This window comes from Triticum aestivum, chromosome 3A (assembly GCF_018294505.1).
Source record: "Triticum aestivum cultivar Chinese Spring chromosome 3A, IWGSC CS RefSeq v2.1, whole genome shotgun sequence".
NCBI lineage: Eukaryota > Viridiplantae > Streptophyta > Magnoliopsida > Poales > Poaceae > Triticum > Triticum aestivum.
Window position 1 is genome coordinate 66,351,282 of NC_057800.1, and position 20,000 is coordinate 66,371,281.

Here is a 20,000-nt window from a genome sequence, read left to right on the forward strand (position 1 = left end):
AAAATATTATAAACTCTAAAAGAACAACATGTTAGTACAGAACTTATACAAGGATCGTCACACAACCCTTATGCGCATCATGGTGCTAAGTCTAGATTATCATGATTGTGCATCTGCAAAAATTTATAACTGTGAGTGCAATCTGTACCTAACAAGCAAGATAGATAAGATTTCAAATGCGCAAATAAGAAATTGCAACACAACTGCAGATTTCAAGAAGTGCAATTTCATCAAATTTAGTATTAGATAGTAGATACTGACAGTCTGACAGTTATATACCAATTTTCTTCTAAAAAATACCTCATGGTTTTGATGATTGTACTAACAAAGAAAAAGCAGGCATTATTAGATATGAAATCTGGAAATCTTTTCAGTTCTATTTTTGTAATGACAGGAAATATTGTGGTCACTTTTCTCATCCCTTTTAACATGATGTAGTGTAACAGAACATATCTGCAGATTCCACCAATTCCAATGGTTCTTTCCTTCCACTGTCCAAATTTCAGTGAAACGTCTCCACCTTCGGCACAACAGTGATTCTCAAAATTGACTACGCAGACCCCAAACATGATGCTCCTACTCTTTTCATAGAGACAAGGACATTAGCAACAAAGTAGTGGCTTTTCTCCGGGTGTTGGAGAAAGCATAGATGATCCTTCCATTTACAGTAGCAAGGACAATTGTACAACAAGACGATACCACTAGGGCAGGTTCCTTGAATCCTCAACATGACAGAAACAACCTTCTACTTTGAAGCCTCCTCTTTTGATCAGATTCAAATCATCACCCTTTCCAGCAGCAGCAGTAGTAACTAGCACTAGAATCACATTGTTCCGCAGTTCTTCTTGTTGTGTTTGCTGCTGGGTAGAAGAAGCTTTGGTGGGCTGCTGCTTGTCTTGGTTCTCATCGAAACAACCCAGCTGCGCGAAATCCTCGATCGACTTGACATGAACCTGCAAAGGAAAGACAATATTAATAAATCACAACTCTACTAGATTGTTAAGTTGGGTGGGATGTAAAAGCAAATCTTCTTCTAAGTGCAATATACTTAGTGCTGCTATATGAGTGTATAAATATTTGTTGCTATATAAATGTGAACAAAATTCGTGCTTGTATATGATATTCTGCCATGAAGAAAGAATAGATAGTGTGGGTCTGACCTTTTTAATTTCTGCAATTCTTGTATATGATATTCTTTGGTGTGTATTGCATTCTCATCGTGGTTTTGATCACAGAACAAGAAGGGAAAGGGCAACTGAAGTACCTACTGCAGCAGACAGAAGTATTTGCCCACTTTGCAGAAGGAAGCCAGGCTAAAGAGAAGAAGCCACGTGGAAGGTGATTCTTGGTTATGTTTTTTTTAAAGCAATCCTTGGTTATGTTAGTGCCACTATATAGTACTTTACTATGAACACCCATCTTGGATGACCAATAGAAATTGCAGCCACATGTGCACCGATCTAATTTGAAACATCAATGAAAACTGAAAAAAAATTACTCTCATAGCACTACTTCTATTTGCATTTCCCAAACATATGGTTCTGTCCATCCTCATTTCCTGTCTTCCCTAATAATCATCATTAAGTTATAGGTTTGCTGTGTGCCTGTGCTATTCCCTGTCAGTAATTGATTTCAGAAACTGGCAAGCTTTGATAATGTAAGAGTTACTTACTTGCTAATTAGCCAAGCAGGCATGTATTACTTACTTGCTAAGAACTTTGATACTATTTGGATCAAAGTTAAATGAGCACATAGATGACAAAAAAAAGTTCAGATTGTAAAATGTTCATTTTGCTGCTAGTGCCCATTTTGAGTAATTGCTTAGAGGGATGATCCTGTGTGAGCTGGTGGAGTGATTTGTTTTCTACATAAAGCTCTTTAGTCAGGCTGGTTTTCGTGAAATACACATGAAGCTTCACCAGCTCCTGTGGGTGTGGGATCCATGTGACATGTGACATTGCATCCATGTCCACCTGGGATAATGATTTTGCAGGTACCCCGAGAGGCCCTTGAGTTTGCCGGAATGTCGATTAACTTCCATTCCGGCAAATTCGGGTACTCCATATGTCCTATTTTCAGCAAAGGTCATGCTGAAATTTTCCGTGAATTTTAGCATGACTTTGCTAAAAATAGGACATATGGGGTACTTGTGACTAATGCATGGGCCGGGGTATCTTAGTAGTTAATTAAGTAGGATCAAGTGCCCCGGCGTACTTGTGACTAATGCATGGCTTTTAGGGTGCCTCAGTGTCGATAAAAACCGAAATGATGAAAAGTTAGGCTTTTAGGGTGCCTTGGCGTCGAAAAACCCTCAATGATAAAAGCTTAGATTTTAGGATGCCTCGGTGTCGACAAACCCTAAATGATGAGACCATGATCTTGTTCCTTGACAATAACCAACTTTTTGACCAAACTTTGTTTCTATTTAGAGAGAAACATGGCCCACAACGATGAGGCCGGGGGTTCGGGCGGCAAGGCATTCTGGGAGCTGTCCCAGGAGATGGAGGAACAACCTCACTTGTATGAGGCCGCCGCCTTCCCCACCGATCCTGAGACCACGGATGGTGCCGCCGAGGATGACCACACTGATGCCACCACTGATGGTGTCGCCGAGGATGCCACCACTGATGATGGCGGCGCACGCACAGATGGCAGCCAACCGAAGAGGCAACGGAAGGACCGTCGCCCGATCGTGCTCCGCACCCTCAAGGAGGAAGTTACTGAAGTGGACTCCAACGGGAATCCAACGGTGCCCGAACGAATAGTCAAGGGGTACTCGCTTCAGCTCGGGTGCATTGTCCGGAGCACCGTCTCGATCAACACCGAGAACCTGAGGCATCCTAACCGAGGGAATTTGCGCAACCTCCTCTTCACGAAGCTGCACGAACGATACAAGTTCCCCGCTGAATTTGAAAACACAAGCCTCAAAGGGAATAAAGTGAACAATGCTGCCCTCACGAAGATGAGCAAGGCCCTGTCTACTTGGAAAAGCAATGTGAAGAGAATGATCGAGAAAGGTGAGAGTTATCAGAAGATCAAGGAGAAAAATCCTTCGATCACCGAAGATGACTACAACGACTTCAAGATCAATTGCTCGAGCACCGCAAGCTCCCAATCAAGTGAGTGGGGGAAACAAATGCGGGAGCTGAACATAGGGGAACACACACTCGGTCCAGGCGGTTACAGAGTGGCGGAGCCTATATGGGACAAGGAGGACGCGGACCGTGCCGAGCAAGGCCTACCGCCCCGCTTCGAGAAATACAGCGGTAACAAGTAGACTAGGAACTATGTCAGGGCCCGGTACAAGGAGGACCCGATAACAAAGGAGCTTACCACGGATCTGAAGACCAGGGCGCTTGAGCTTGTTCTGGTAAGGAATACACCCCCACGTAATTAGCTCCATATGGTTGCATTCTAATTAATGAAGCCAAATTTCTAAATGGTTCACATTCCTTCCGCAGGCGACTGAAAGCAGTAGCGCGGAGTCGACTAAGAGCAACCCTTGGGACACCACTCTAAATAGGGGGTTGAATGTAATGAAGAACAAGGATAAGCTCAGTAAGCCAACGTCAGCTGGTCGTGTGGCCGGCAAAGGCTTGTCGACAAAATGGGGGTCATACTATACCGCTGGTGTGCGGAAGGAGAAAAAGACCAGCTCGGAAAGCCAGGCGCGAGAGGTTCAAGAACTCAAGGCACAGGTGGCGCGGATTCCGGAGATTGTCCAAGAGCAAGTGGAACAACGACTCGGAGCGACGATCACCGCCCTTGTGCCTACCTTGATCTCGGGGTTGAGTGCGTGGATTGCGGGCGGCCAACAGGGGCCGCCCCCGATTCCTAGCTTCACGGCCAGCAACTCGCATAATGCGATGGCGGGGCCATTGGTGCCTCCGGCGGAGGCGGCATTGGTGTCTCCGATGCCGGCACGGGAGCTTAATGCACCCGGGTGTACACCGGCCGACACCTCTTCAGCAAGCGGCCCCTCCGTCAACTGCACGCCCGCCGTTGGCGGTGCCTCGACATTAGCCGAGCTCGACGCCATCATCACGGTAACTAATTAAGCCTCTCTCGGCCGAGGACTTCATCTCCTTGCCTTTGACTGGGCATCCCTGACGCCCTACATGTTTTCGCAGGGCGCCGCCGATGTTCCGTGCACTCTCCTCCACTTCGTGAACAACGAGTTGGTCGATGTCGCCAAGGGCAAAATCGTTCAACCGGGCAACCCCTTGTTCCACGGTACCCAGACGCCACCCAACTTGTTTAGGGTTCAACTGGTTCGGTTGCTGCCAGGCTGCGACGACTTGTTACCTCCGATTCGACGCGTCGGGGCCGACGATGAAGACGTGATGACCCTCAGCGCCTGCCTGAGCTGGCCCCTGCTTTGGCCGAAGAGCCAGATTCGTTTGAGGGCGGGGGACACCACCCCAAAGACAACACCGCCAGTCGTGCCGGCGCTAAGTCGGCCCCATGGCAAGACCGCCGTAACGGTGCCGGACATCCCTATGCCACTGGATCCAAACATGCATATGGCACAGGATCAGAACGACGACGACGACGACGATGATACATTTGGCAACATCGATCAGTACTTTGCCGAGCATGGGTACGATGGCGACTTCATGGGGCCTCCTTCTCAAGAACCAAACCCAACAAAAGACGTGTGCGATCTAGCCCGTACCGCGGAGAAGCCAAGCTGCAACAGGCGCCGTCTGGCGTTCAGCTCTCAGGAGACGCCTCCAGCTGCCGACTTCACCGAGCCTCAGATAGGCGAGGTGCGAAATATTATCAGCCCCAACACACTCAAGAAGGCGGTCTGTGAGCAGAACTCGGTCCCATTACAGGAGAAGAAGAAGGCACGCAAAAGAAAGACTAAGAAGGGTGCGAGCCAGCCGGCACCGAGTACGATCCGTGCTCAGGACGGGCCACCTTCACCGCAGGATATCTCGAGGAGGGTGCATGTGGCGGGTAGGGCAATGCTACCGACAAATATGCTCAATGCTGCAACCGGTGCTATGCGGAGTCTGCATGATAGTGTTCTTGCTTTGGAGAAGCGGCGTCTCAGGGATAAGGATGTCGCATACCCGGTTTTCGCGGCCAAGGTGCCAGAGGGCAAGGGCTTTGTGGATAACTCCATCGGGCGTACGATCGTTCTGCGTTTTGATGACATCCACGCTATGTTGAACCTTCATCCGCTGCACTACACCTTCGTTCGGCTATTTTCGCTGAGTATGGAGATGCGGATCATTCGCGACAAGACCCCGGACATCGTGATAGTCGACCCCTTCTACATGCGTGCCAAGATCTTGGGCAGCGCTGGGGACCGGCAAGTCGTGAGTTCTTACCTCGAAGGCGTCATTCTAGCAAACCAAGATAAGGATAACTTCCTCGTGCCTTACTTTCCCGAGTAAGTCCTCCCCTCAACCGGCCCGTAACATTTCGATCGTTTTTCTTTTAACATTCCGTGTTTTCTGCAGTGACACACGTTGCACGCTCATCCTCCTAAGCCCCAAATATTCCATGGCCACGTATTTCGACCCGGACCGTCAGTCGAACGTAGACTACACAAATGTCAAGAAGGTTCTTGATGATGTTCTCCCCGGCTACGCCCAATCTGGAGGCACCTTCACCAGGCCTATTCGTAAGTACGGCAAGCACGTGTTCTCCCACAATACGACGTTCTGCTGCGTCAAGCAGCCGCCTGGCAGTCAGAAGGGTGCCTACTACGCCATCCATCACATGCGGGCGATCGTACGGGACCATCATCAACTTCTGCTACCGAGTAAACTCAAAGATTGGGCCGCGAGCGTGTCGGCAATCCAGGACGCGGACCTCCGACAAGAATTCTTTCGCATCTAGTCGGAGTTTGCGGAAATCATCCATCAAGATGTCCTTCGTACCTCGGGGCAGTTCTACCTCAGAAATCAACCGTCCAACAGTGACATCGACACAATGCTACAAATGCAGGATGACAACGCCCGTTCTTTCATGACTCCCACGATAGACGGCGGCTTCATCCACGCTCCGGTCCCTTGAGTCGAGTTGTCTAGTTCTGAAACATCGATTGGCTCATGTTGTAATTAAACTTTAATGAACTTGTAGTATGTCTCTTTGGTTTCGAGAGTCGTTCAACTTAGATGTAATCGATGCTATTAATGTCTTGCTTTTCTCTTCCGATCGTTCTGTTGCATACTTATATATTGCTTATGTATTGTCTGTGAATTGGTACTAACGTTTCGTTTGGCTAGTGCATAGCGATGCCGACGTATGTCGTGTACAAGGGTAAGGTTCCCGGAGTCTACGATGACTGGGAGGAGTGTCGGAGACAGGTTCACCGATTCAGCGGTAACAGTTACAAAGGATACACCACTAGGGCCGAGGCCGAATCTAGATACGCCCGCTATCTAGCGGGAGAGGGGAGAGAGCGTTGGAGGAACCGGATGAAGACGAGTTTCATCGTGATGATGCTCATCGTGATGACCGCAGCTCTCTTCTATGTGATGGTAGTTTAGATGATCGATATCGACTTGTAATGTGAAGACAGACTCGCTACTCGCGGTCTCGAGACTTGTAATATAATGTTCTATCTTTGTTCGGTCTTTTCAATTCGGAGACTAATATGATGAATTGTATTCGGAGACTAATATGATGAATTGTATTCAAAGACTAATCTTCTATTGTATTTGATGAATCTGTTGTTGATGTGTGCTGTCTATATTTTGTCAAACTATACATTTTGTAACCTGTGCAAAAAACAGAAAATAAAAAAATAAAAAAAACCTAATATTCATACTAATGGCGCATCACATGACAGTGCGCCATTAGTATGACAGTGCATACTAATGGCGCATCACTGGGCAGTGCGCCATTAGTATGCCGCGGTTACTAATGGCGCATCGAGAGGTGGTGCGCCATTAGTATGCCAAAGCACCTGGGTATACATGGCCCCTGAGAGGCATACTAATGGCGCACCCTGGCCTATACTAATGGCGCAGCCGAGGTGCGCCATTAGTATACCAGATACTAATGGCGCACCAGGTGGTGCGCCATTAGTAAAAATTACTAATGGCATGCTATTAATGGCGCACCACAGATGCGCCACTAATAGCCATACTAGGTGCGCCATTAGTAGGGGTTTTTCTAGTAGTGAGTCTCGCATCTCCAAAAGTTAATGGTGGCATGGGTTTTCGAGACTTGCAACTGTTTAACTTGGCTCTACTTGGGAAACATGGATGACGTTTTATTACCAATCCAGATTCCCTATGTGGTCGTGTTATGAAGGGACGTTATTTCCCTGATGGAGAGTTCATGGATGCCGCTGTTCCGCGCTCATCTTCAGCTGTGTGGAGAGCCATTGTGGCAGGCCGTGAAGCGCTAGAGGAAGGATTAGTGAAACGGGTGGGGACTGGTACTACCATCTCCATATGGGAAGACCGATGGATACCAGGGCTGTCATCTCTCCGGCCAACTGTCATAACTGGTGGGACTACTCTAGCATGGGTGAGTGATCTTATAGATGAAGAGAATTGGTCTTGGAAGATAGACTTGATTCGAGACGTGTTCATCCCCCCGGAAGCAGAAGCTATACTTAATATACCGCTGCGTCACGGAGGAGGCGATGATTTCCTTGCTTGGGCCCATGAAAGAAATGGCAACTACTCTGTCAAATCTGCGTACCGTGCTCTCGTGACTCGCAAAGAGCATGTAGCTCTAGAGGAAGGGACGGCTACAAGTACCTCACAGACTGATGGACAGATGTGGAAGCGATTATGAAAGCTCAAGGTTTTGCCAAAAGTGCGTGTATTCTGGTGGCGAGTTGTGCGGGAAATATTACCTGATGAATGCACTCTGAAGCGTAGACATATACAAGAAATTGGAAGATGCAAAGTGTGTTTGGCAATGGATGAGGATTTGATGCACGCTCTAGTGCATTGCCCCCATGCAAAAATGTTCTGGGAAGAAGCCTATGATTGGCTGGGTGTACGCCGGCCTCGGCTTCATCCCGATACGTGGGCGCGAGACATCTTGTCTGACCCACAGTTCACGGATATGCAAAGGTCTCAGATGATTTCTGTTATGTAGGCGATCTGGCATTTAAGAAACAGAATTACACATGATGGAGAGAAGCTGGACCCAGTAACGACTATTAGGCGGATCAAGGATGATCTGGCCGTGTTGGATATACCCCAAGCTGCGGCTGCTATACTACCAGGATACGGTTGGATTCCTCCGGATCCAGGTGTGATTAAGATTAATACAGATGCAGCAATGAGTTTGGTCTCGGCAAGGTGTGGTGCAGGAGGAGTTGCTCATTCTGACGAACGCTTGCTGGGTTATTGGAGTAAACCTCATCATGGGGTTACAGATCCGTTCATTGATGAAGCACTAGCGCTAAGAGATGGTGTTATTTTTGCAAGTTTGCGCGGTTTTTCACACGTGATCATGGAGACCGACTGCCTGGAGGTAGTGAACTTCTGGACATCTCGCCACAGTAATCGCTCTGCTGTGGCACCTTTACTTGTAGAAATTGAAGAGCTAGCGGCAATTTTTACTTCTTTTCGTATTCAACATGTAAGCAGGTCAGCCAACGTACCGGCCCATCTTTGTGCTAAGCATGCATGCTCACTGATGGTAACCGAGAGTTGGACTGACACTAGACCTTCGTTCCTGCTCACTAGCCTAATGGCTGATGATGGCAGGTTTTCTTCAGTTGAATAAAGCTCTCAAGTTTTGAACGCAAAAAAAAAACTACGCGGTAACGATGGCGGCGACGACTGGTCCGCGCGTGCGTTTTAGCCGCACACGACGCTGTCATGGTCATGGTGTGTGCCACGCAGCGCTACGCCAACGGCGTTCCAGTCAGGAGCAAAGACTCAAGACCTTGAGTCAATGGTCGTCGGCTGGATTCCCTCGTATTTACGTGGACTGTATTTTCTCTCGTATTGATAGTCCAGCTGCTCTCCTCTCTGTATACGTTCACTTCTGGCCTTTCGACGTGTCACGTGTGGTCTATACGGAGATAGCTACAGGGTGATGACACGTTCACTTACTTGGACCATTGCCAAGAATGGGTACGCGCTAGCCAATAAATCATCAAACGATGACTAGCTTTTCTTCTTGGGTCGTGCTACGCGTGGGCAGGCGGATAACTCTAACACGGGCAACGTTGCGCGTCCGTCGATGGATTAATTGAAAATATCCGCCGTCTCGTACGTCATGGATTGCAACAAGGTGATGTTGCACAGCTCGCTTGGCAATAGTTTCTTCATATGTGAAGCAGAGCGGGTGTGCGGCGTCTCTATATCGGGCCGCATCATGGCGGAGCTTCGAAGGAGTCCGTCTGCGGCATTCGGCTCGAGTGTGGTTAGGTTTGTCACGTCCGAATATGTATCCGTCGTCGCGCCTCGATGCACGTCCTCGTGATCCGTAGATCGATCTTGTGTGTCCTGCTCTACTATCCAAGGTCTGTCGGAGGTCGTACGTATGGCACCGGACTCTTCCGTCCCAATTTTGATGGGGTGGTAGGGCGGTCTGTTGTTCGGCCTAAGTTGCCGCTTTATCTCGACCGCGGGTTGGCCGTTCCGCCGCCCTGTCCCAACCACGTAGTGGTCGATCCGCATTGCGCGAGGAAGATATATGCTCCAGCGCCTCCTCATCGAATTGAGGTAGCAGTTTGTGTTTCGGGTAGCTCTTGTCTGGGCGGTTGAGGCCGTATTCCTCAGCTGTCAGGACGTCAGTCCATCTGTCGACGAGCAGGTCTTGTTCAGCTTGAAGCTGCTGTTGTTTCTTTTTCAGGCGCCTTGTAGTGGCTATAAGCTAAAGCTTGAAGCGCTCCTGCTCGAGAGGATCCTCAGGCACGATGATGTCTTCATTGCCAAGGCTTGTCTCCTCCTCGGGGGGTGGGCGGTAACTATCATCCTCCGGGTCATCTTTTATGGCCTTTTCGTCAGTGTTGTCTTGCCTGCTGTCGTGTTCCTGTTCGGATGTAGCCCCGGCGAGGTCTTCACTGTTTTCGGCGTCGCTCGGAGTACTATTTTCTCCGGTGCCGGTGTTGCCGTCCTTTGAGCGACGGGGCTTAGGGCGGTGTTTGGGCCGCCGGCGCTTGGACTATGTCTCGGAGGTTTTGTTCGCATCCGGCTCTTCTTTGTCGTCACCAGATCCTTTAGGTGTATCAACCATGTACACGTCGTATGAAGAGGTAGCCGTCCAACTTCCAGTGAATGGCGGGTCTTGGCCTTGCTCCTTGTCGGCATCATCGTCCATGCCGTCGATGTCTTTGGAGCCATAGTCAAGCACGTCGGTTAAGTCATCGACGGTGGCTATGAAGTGGGTGGCGGATGGGAAGAAAAATTCCTCATCATCCGTCTCTAGCTCGAACCGGACATAGTTCGGCTGGGAGTCCTTTTCCAAGGACAGATTTTTTAAAGATTTTAGCACGTCACCCGAAGGCGAGTGCTGGAAAACGTCAGCGGCGCTGAACTTGAAGATCGATAACCGATCTAGCTCGGTGTCCGCGGGCGTACACAGTCCGAAACTTATAGCCGCAGACGAGTCCGCAGTTCCATTAAAGCGAATATTGCGGGGCGTCGAGTCCATGTGCAGCTAAAGCGCCGCGGACTCTGAGGCCTCAGATGGCTCGATCTGCTTCGGCTCTAAGGTCGCCGCAGCCGCAGGAACCATCTCCTGAGTGTGATTCGATGACAGATTTAAGTCACGTTCATCGGGATAAGGAAGAGCAATCGCCGCGGGCTCAAATCCCTCGGAGGTCAGGTCTCCACGGATGTCTGTGGCGTAGTTCAAGCTATTGAATCTGACTTGATGGCCAGGGGCGTGGCTGTCGATCTATTCCAGATGGTCAAGCGAGTTGGCCTGCATTATGAAGCCGCCGAATACAAAGGTCTGTCCGGGGAGGAAGATTCCTCCCTGGACAGCGTCATTATTGACGATTGAAGGGGCCATCGAACCTTTTGTCGATGGCACAGTGGAACTCTCAATGAAAGCACAAATGTCGGTGTCAAAACCAGCGGATCTCGGGTAGGGGGTTCCGAACTGTGCGTCTAGGATCGATGGTAACAGGAGACAGGGAACACGATGTTTACCCAGGTTCGGGCCCTCTCTATGGAGGTAATACCCTACTTCCTGCTTGATTGATCTTGATGAATATGAGTATTACAAGAGTTGATCTACCACGAGATCGTAATGGCTAAACTCTAGAAGTCTAGCCTATGAATATGGTAATGAGTATATGTGGTGTCCTTTCCGGACTATCCCCTTCGGTTTATATAGACACCGAGGGGATCTAGGGTTTACATGGAGCCGGTTACATAAGAAGGAATATCTGATCGCCAAGCTTGCCTTCCACGCCAAGTAGAGTCCAATTCGGACATGGTGCAGTCTTCGACCTTCATGTCTTCACAGCTCATCAGTCCGGCCCAAAGGATAATGGGCCGGACGCCCAAGGACCCCTTAGTCCAGGACTCCCTCACCCCCCTCGGGGCACCCCCCCAGGTGCAACCAGGGCCCATTGCCTTTCTTCTGGCCCATAAAAAATCATCGTAAATTTTTTTGCCATTTGGACTCCGTTTGATATTGATTTCCTGCGATGTAAAAAACATGGAAAAAACAGTAACTGGCACTAGTCAATAGGTTAGTACCAAAAAATGATATAAAATGACTATAAAATGATTATAAAACATCCAAGATTGATAATAAAACAGCATGGAACAATCAAAAATTATAGATACGTTGGAGACGTATCAAGCAGCTCCAAGCATCTTGCAGCATATAGAAGAGTAAAGAATATCAGTTTATATTTAACAAATATGTTGTAACATTAACGTCCAGAGATCCTACCTCGACTCCCTTCGAGAAAGCAATCTCGGAGCCACATATCCATCACATGTCTCAAGTAACCAGTTCTAGTTGTAACAAATCAGGATACAAGTCTGAACATTCATTACCATGGACACAGCTATTCATAGATAATCTTCCCTGCAGGGGTGCACCACGTTTTCCAACACGTGTGATTACTCTGGTTGAACACACTTTTCTAGGTCAATGCCCGGCCTCGAAAGATCAACATGCCGTAGCCCTACTCAGGCTCAGCAAAGAGGTCCCCGCCGGTCTACATCCTAAGCACTCCGGGGTCTGGGCCCATCGCCGGTTGCACTCCGGGTCATTGCGAGCGGGGTGGGTCCAGGCTCCACCTCTACATGGAAGGTGCCGGCCTAGCCGTGCCGCAATGCTGAACTGGAAGTTTGACAAAGCTTCGGCTGATACTATGTCGTCGAGGCCCATAAATATTCTCGCGTGGTGGTTAGTGCGTAAAGGTCAGAGACCAACTCAGAACAAATACCCAACCTGTTAATGCATTGGGGGCTCGCGGAGACGAGCAGAGACTCACGATAATGTGACCCCGTCGCCGCGTCTCGTGGACATACGGCAAGGGCCCAAAATGCCCGGCCGTGCCTCGTAGAAAACTCGCGGGTGCTCAACGGGCCCGTCCGACTTTCACATCAACTCGCGGGTACCCCTCAGGGCCGACCCGACTTCAACAATGGTCTCAAGTAAAGTCAAGGTAATCGTGTGTCTAAATATCAAGGGGAAAAACCGAGGAATCACCCTTGGTGGATTCCACTCAATGTAATCATCATCAAGGTGAACGTAAGAGAAACCACCCTCTAGGTTCACACTTGAGGGGTTGCACGTTAGAGTCGTATCGGGAGTGGTCAAGGAGGAATCACCCTCGATGACCATGACCGAATAGCTACACTATAGAATTATCATCAGGAGTGCGTTGCGAGGTATCACCCTCGGCACTCGATAGTAGCTCTGCAGAGTTGATTAAGAAAAGGGGCATGATACGATGTGAGGTGTCAGGCTCTGGTCGTCGATCACGTTGATCGAGTTATCGATGATGAAGCAGGGGCAACAAGGACAAGGTGGGGGTCACTGATGGATCACTAATCAACCTATACTAAGTAGTTTTAGATAAGCAGGTAGGTAACAATAAACAGGTTACAAAAGCAGGCTATGCATCAGACTAGGAGCAATCAATTATAGTAGCAAAATCTAATGCAAGCATGAGAGAATGGAATGGGCGATATCGGGGTGATCAAAGGGGGGCTTTCCTGGAAGCTCCGCTGAAAGGGAGGAAGAGTCGTCGACGACGTAGTCGATCACAGCGGCATCGACATCGGTCTCGTGGTCTACCGGAGAGAAGAGGGGGAAAACAGTAAATACATAGCAAGTAAGCGCATAACAGGACAGCAGGCAGAGCTACACGTGTTCTAACGCGATGCTACACGATACCGACGAAGGGGCATAACATCCGGGAAAGTTTTCCCAAAGTTTGCATTTTCGGACAAGCGAACCAGAGGGGGGCATGTTGCATGTTCGCTATGCTTGGGACGTAGGGCGGACGAATGAATTGCATATTCGGATTCGTCTCGTCGTTCTGAGCAACTTTCATGTATAAAACTTTTTCATTCGAGCTAAGATTTATTTTCTATGAATTTTCAAAGTTTTAACGATATTCTGTAATTTAATTTAATTCGAAAATAATGAGTAAATGCTATGTGCACCTAGATCTGTGTACACAGAAGTGTGTCATAGGGTGACATGTGGGTCCAGGGGGTCCCAGTTGACCAATCAACATTTGACTGGTCAACAGGGGTGGGGCTCCCTGTCATTGACTGTTTTAGTCTACTCTAACAGTTTAGTTAACTAAACTAGGTGGTTAGGCTAATTAAGTTTAATTAATTAAGTTAATTAACCGTCTAACTAATTAATTAATTATTTTTATTAATATATAATTTCTTACATTTTTTAAGTAAATAGGGGTGTGGGTCCCTGTTGTCATAGGCCATATGGCCTTAGTGGGGCGGGTACGGGCGCATGGGGTGTGGGCATCTGTGCCCGAGGCAACCCGGGTGCGACGGCCGAGGCAGTGGCCGGAGCCGCACGATGAAGTGGCGGTTGAGGGCGGTCGCCGGCGGGAGGAGCAGGACGCGCGGGCGGCGGGGTGGAGCGGCGCGGCGACCAGCAGCGGCTAGGCGAGCGACGAGCAGCGAGGCTGGGCCGTGAGGCGAGGAGAGGCGAACTCGGGCGCGGGACGGCGCCAGCTGCGCGAACAACGGCGAGCTGCATGCGCGGGTGGGGCCATTCGCAGGCGGGCAAGCGGTTGAGGTGAGCAGAGGAGGCGCGGCAGCAGGGAGGCTTGGGCGCGGGTGGCTGCGACGGTTGGGCGAAGGGGGCAGTGGTAGCAACGGCGGGGGCAGCAGCGGACGCGGCAACGGACAGCGGCAGGCGCGCGGCCGTGGGCAGAGGCGACGAGCGGGGCCGGCCTGGGCGGCCAGCAAAGGCCGCGGGCGCGCGAGGTAGCGTGGAACTAGCAGCAGCGGATGTAGTAATTAGCGCAGCAGGAGCACGTGCATAGAAGCTCGGGCTCTTGCCATGGTGACTATAGACGAGCACGGGAGCGACGGCAAACGACATAGATCAAAGGGGCAAAGCGAGGGAACCGCGAGAGTGGCTCACCCCGGTGCTTGTGGACGAGGTTGAGAGGTCGGAGGCGGCCCGGAGCAGCGGCAACCGGCGATGGACGTCGGCGACCGTGGGAGAAGATGAGGACGATGGCGAGGCTGCGGGGCGTCCCGGCACGGGTTCTTCGATGTAGTTGAAGGAGACGACTGCGGAAAGCCTCCTGGACATGCTAGCCGGCGGCGAGGAGGTCGGTGGCCGCAGGATCAACGAGGTGGCGGCGATGGAAGCGCTCCTCATCGAACAGAGGAGGGGATCGAGCGAGAGGGAGAGTGAGTGCGGCCTAGGGTTTGCCCAAGGGGACGGGGGCAGCCTCGTAGACGCCGAGGAGGGATCGGATGGCCGCCGCGTGGTCGCGGGATGGCTGCCACACCCATCCCCTGCCTCCTATAGCGAGAGGTGGGGGAAAGGCCAGCCATGGTGGGCTGGGCCGCACTGTTGCCACGGCTGGGCCATGTGTACAGTGCATGTTTTTTATTTTTTTATTTCTCTCTGTTTCTTATTTACTCACCGCTCTGCATTTTATTTTCACACCACTTGAATTTTGTTAAATGCCAAACTTGTCACAAAAATACCTTGTTGTATTGTGGAGCTGCCCACAAAGTTTGGAGTTATTTTGAAAAGTTTAGAACCATGTTTGAATTTAAATGGTCCAGTAAGATAATGTTGGTCCACTTCATCAATTACTAGAGATCAACTGGTGAGTCAAACAATGTTGGTTTCAACATGATAATTATCAGGGGAAGTTATAGAATAAATCGAACATCTTAGTTTTACTGTTTGAATAGATTATTTATTGGAATTTATTTTAAATCTTGAGTTTGAACTTGGTTTGAATCTAAGAGGGATTTAGCAACAGTAAAAGTGATAAGATGGCATCATTAACAGGGGATTACCATAGTTTAATTATCCGGGCGTCACAACTTGCGTGCGTCGCTGACGGAGGAGCAGAGGGTCCTCATGCAGTACGCCGCCGACAATCACGAGGCGTGGGCGGCGTACTTCCAGCAGCGGCTGGCCTCCACCAACAATGCGCCGGTGGTGCGGGGGACCAAGAACAGCGACGGCCGCCGCCTGTGGTGTGGCGCCCTTGGCCGCACGCTCCACGCCGTCCTCCAACACCTCGAGGATGGCAACGAGCCACCATTGACGTACCCTGCCGCCCCGGATCCCCCGCTGGAGCTGCGGCCAATGGATGCTGAGGAGGGCCGGCTCCTCTTCTTCCTCCTCCCACTCCTCCTCCCGCTCCTCCGGGTCGCCGGCGTTGTTCAGCGTCAAGGCCGAGTCCAAGTCCGCGATGTTTAAATTTTTTTTAAAACAGACACATGGAGCCGACCCTGAGGGTGTCGGCTGGGAACCAGGTCGCCCCTATGCCTAGCACCGGTTCACTCTCAGGCAGCGTTTTTGAAGCCACCTAGGGGCCAACAGCTGGAGATGCTCTAAGATTGATAGTGAGCTTCTTCCCAGCGAACCTATACCCCACATCTAACATAGACAGTGAGAGTACTTCTCCGCTGAGGTCCAGCCGAGCCTCCCCATCTCGTGCACTAGAAAAGTAGAAAAAAGAAACTGATGCCAAGAATAATTTTAGGAACATGAGGTTTAGCAAAACCAAAAAGAAAATCAAACCCTGAATGGAAGCGCGCGCTCGGTGGAGCAGCACGCATGCTGCAGGCATTGGCGGCCGAAGAGGCGCGCGTCCTGTCTCGTCACACCGAGGCGGAGCACAGCCGTGCATCTCGGCCAATGGTCGTTTTGCACCAGGATCGAGGAGTCTGCCCCAGCTGCCAAGAAATTCATTGCAGCAGAGCACGCGCAACTCACCCTTTCGCCTCTCAAGATTTGCCTATTAATTCTCCAAGTGGCCGGCGCCGCGTCTGCCATTGCCAACATCACCACGCCGACTGGGCTTCCATCTTCATCTCAACCTGCAGGTTAGCATATCTCAACTTGCAGGTTTGCCTTTTCTCTTACTGAATCGATTCGTCACTGCTTTATTTTGCTTGGATGGATACATAGGGTGACCGTACGAGATCTGGCGATGCAGAAAGGGAGCGCCAACAAAGGCACCAATGGTGTTGGCGAACCAAGCAAGAACATGGATTCTATGGTGGCCGCGTACCAAAGAAGGCCAGAACCGCAGCCAAGGGTCAAGAGCAGGAGGAAGAAGAGATCTTCAACGTGTTCTCTGTTGAGATGGATACTCTGGAATGCGACATATGCTATCTTCCATTTGAGTCGCAAGTTTTCTCGGCAAGCATCTAAACATATTTTCCACATTCTAGCTAGCAAGATATCTATGCTCTGCTGATGGCTTCATTCTTGATTGATCAGTGCAAGAACGGCCACGCCGCGTGCGCCAACTGCTGCATCAGCATGCACCGCAAGTGCCCCTCCTGCAACGAGCCCATCGGCGACTTCCGGTGCCGGGCAACGGAGAAGATCCTCGCCGGCATGACCAGGCCCTGCAGGTTCAAGAAGCACGGCTGCACGGAGACCGTCCGGTACACCGAGGCGCGCGCCCACGAGGAGGAGGCATGTAGCTTCGCGCCGTGCCGCTGCCCGTTCGACGGCTGCGACTACCGCGGCCGCCTCCTCTACGGCCACATCCTTGACGCCCACGCGCCAGGCGTCGATGCCGCCACCCTCTTGCGTGGCGGCTGGCTGTCCTTTTCTGTGACACTACAGAAGTCGACGCCCTTCCGCGCTCTGCTCCACCCAGGCGAGAAGAGCGTGTTCCTCCTGCTCAACGGCGGCGACATCCTCACCCATACGCGGCCGAGGAGGACGAGGAGTACGACTACGAGATGAAGGTGTACTGTGTACAAGGCCGAAGAGCCGTGGTCGCTGTCGGCGTCAGGGAAAGTGCAGCTCGTCCGTCATCTGCAGGGGTACAAGTCCAAGCGCTTCCTGTTCGTACCCGACGATTTCTGGGGCTCCTCCGGCAGCGTCACCGTCACCGTGAATCTCCTCTGATGGACGGTGGCCGATGTTTCGTTAGTGCTCGATCAAGAGCTTGAGCTGTGTTTCGTTCCCTGACGTTAGAAGTAGTATTATATCCGCTGAATCCCAGCTATCCTGCCGGATGTATATCTTTTGGTTTTCGGTCGGATCATTCTCCAATGTTTCCTTTTGCCAACTTGTACAGACACCGACACGCTTCAACAATTGACAATGTTCGTAGCCCGGTAGTATATCATCTCGAGCCTGCAATACTAACTGAAAACTTGAGCTAAAAAGGCATAAATATTTTTACAGGGAGAAAAAGGAATCTTGTAACTCTGAAAATTCGTTCACCCAACTATGAACTTGATCAGAACTTGAGTAAAGAGGCTCATCACAATGTATTTTCATGATACAACATGTCACACCATTTCCTCTTAAGTTATAGGCCTTGATGCAGATGACTTGCAACAGTAATACAACAGTACAACATTAACCCTTAAAAAACGGTACAGCATTAACTACTAGTACCTCCCCACCTAAGAAAAACATTAACTACTGCTCCCTCCATTCCGAATTACTTGTCGCACGTATGAATGTATCTAGATGTATTTTAGTTTTAGATACATCCATTTCAGCGACGAGTAATTTGGGACGAAAGGAGTACCAATTATGTAGTAGTAGTACATATGTTCTCATAATCTTCACACCTATTCATTTATGTTTTTGTTAAATGTTGTCTTATGAACCGGAAAATAGCAAATATTTTGTGATATGCATTCTACAGGCCACTATATGTGATATGCTGGATCATGTCTTTTTTAACATACCTAGTGTTCTTCATGTCCATGTACGCTTATTGGAAGCCCGGTGACTCGCATTTTTGGGCTGGTCTGATGGCGGTAAAGAAATATCTTTTCCGTTTCGGATCCTTCGCGATATAGGACGGCTCGGAGATACGCTTCTGGGAGGACAAGTGGCTAGGAAATACCACTCTCCGAAAACAGTATCCAGCCTTGTACCGCATTGTACGCGATAAGAACGATACTCTTGCGCATGTGATGACCACTTCTCCGCCAGATATATCATTTCGGAGGGATTTGGTTGGGCCCCGTCATGTGTCATGGCAACATCTTCTATCCCGTTTGGATTCGATTAACTTGACGCAAGGGTGGAATGTCTTTCGCTGGAATCTTACTACATCTGGGTCCTTCACAGTTGACTCTATGTATGGTGCACTATCGCATACAGAGATGCCACTAAAAGTTAAGATTTTCATGTGGTATCTTCGGAGAGGAGTTGTGCTAACTAAAGACAACCTCGCTCATCGCAACCGGAAAGGAAGCAAGAAATGTAGTTTTTGTACTCATGATGAGGATTTTGCTATCCATCATTTTCCATAGTAATGAAAATGCTCTTGGCTCGACATAGCCTGTTCTATTCGTTCCGAACCAAATTTGCGCTTGGTTGTAAGTAACATAGTACACGATGGAGCTCGAGAGGACATAATTTTTTTTATCAAGGGAAAGAATCTAGGGTTAGTGAAAACTAATAAATTAGGCCAACTTTGTCAGTCTATCCTTAATATAGAAATAAATCGAAAGGTTAAAATAAGAAGAAAGTCCAATAAAAGTATATCAGAATCAATCCCTCTTATTAGATTTTAAGGAAGAAAGGATATGAGTCTACCGCTTACAAGAAAAGATCTCATGATAGTCAATATGGGCCCTCAACACCCATCAATGCATGGTGTTCTTCGACTGATCGTTACTCTCGATGGTGAGGATGTTATTGATTGTGAACCCATATTAGGCTATTTACACAGAGGAATGGAAAAAATCGCGGAAAACCGAACTATTATACAATACTTACCTTATGTAACAAGGATATAGAGAGATTGTAGAAAGGGATAGGATAGTTATTTTTGCAAGAGACTTGTTGTAAATTCCTTAACTTAAAAAAGAAAAAAGAATAAAAACACAGATACATAACGTACTTTATTTTTCTTTGCCAAATAAGCCAGCAAACGTCGATGTTTTCCCAAAAGTCTTCGTAGACCTCTTTCCGATGAAAAATATTTTTTTGTGTAATTCCAAATGTGAAGCAAGTCTCCGTATCTTATTGGTGAAACTGAATACTTGAAATTCAACAGAACCCCTGTTTTCTTCTTTTTCTTCTTTAACCATAAATCCAAAAAAATTTCTACCTCCTTTCTTTTTCATGTATTTTTCTGATCAGGAAAAATACAAAATTATGTCAGTTATTTTGAAGTTATTCTAATCTCGTACACACACAAATTTGCAATTATTCATCTACTACTGGAATTTGGATTTATTTTATCGATGCAAATTGGATTTGGATAGAAGGGTACATTCTTTCTAATATTTTAGATAGAAGAAACATTTCTTCTATCTAAAATATTAGAAAGAATTTTGCTGATTTATTTATTGCTATATGCAATTTATGGAATTGATACACCATTTAATTGATATCATTTAGCAAAATGAAACACAGCATATGCA

The 20,000-nt window shown here is 48.9% G+C and overlaps 1 long non-coding RNA gene across 1 annotated transcript; it reads left to right on the forward strand.

Moving 5' to 3' along the window:
- The first annotated feature begins 6,162 nt into the window (after positions 1-6,162).
- Positions 6,163-19,145, forward strand: LOC123060335 (uncharacterized). The gene is made up of 3 exons (XR_006427903.1): positions 6,163-6,173; positions 9,601-9,602; positions 18,973-19,145. It is a non-coding gene; the product is annotated as an uncharacterized lncRNA (long non-coding RNA).
- Positions 19,146-20,000: the final 855 nt, after the last annotated feature.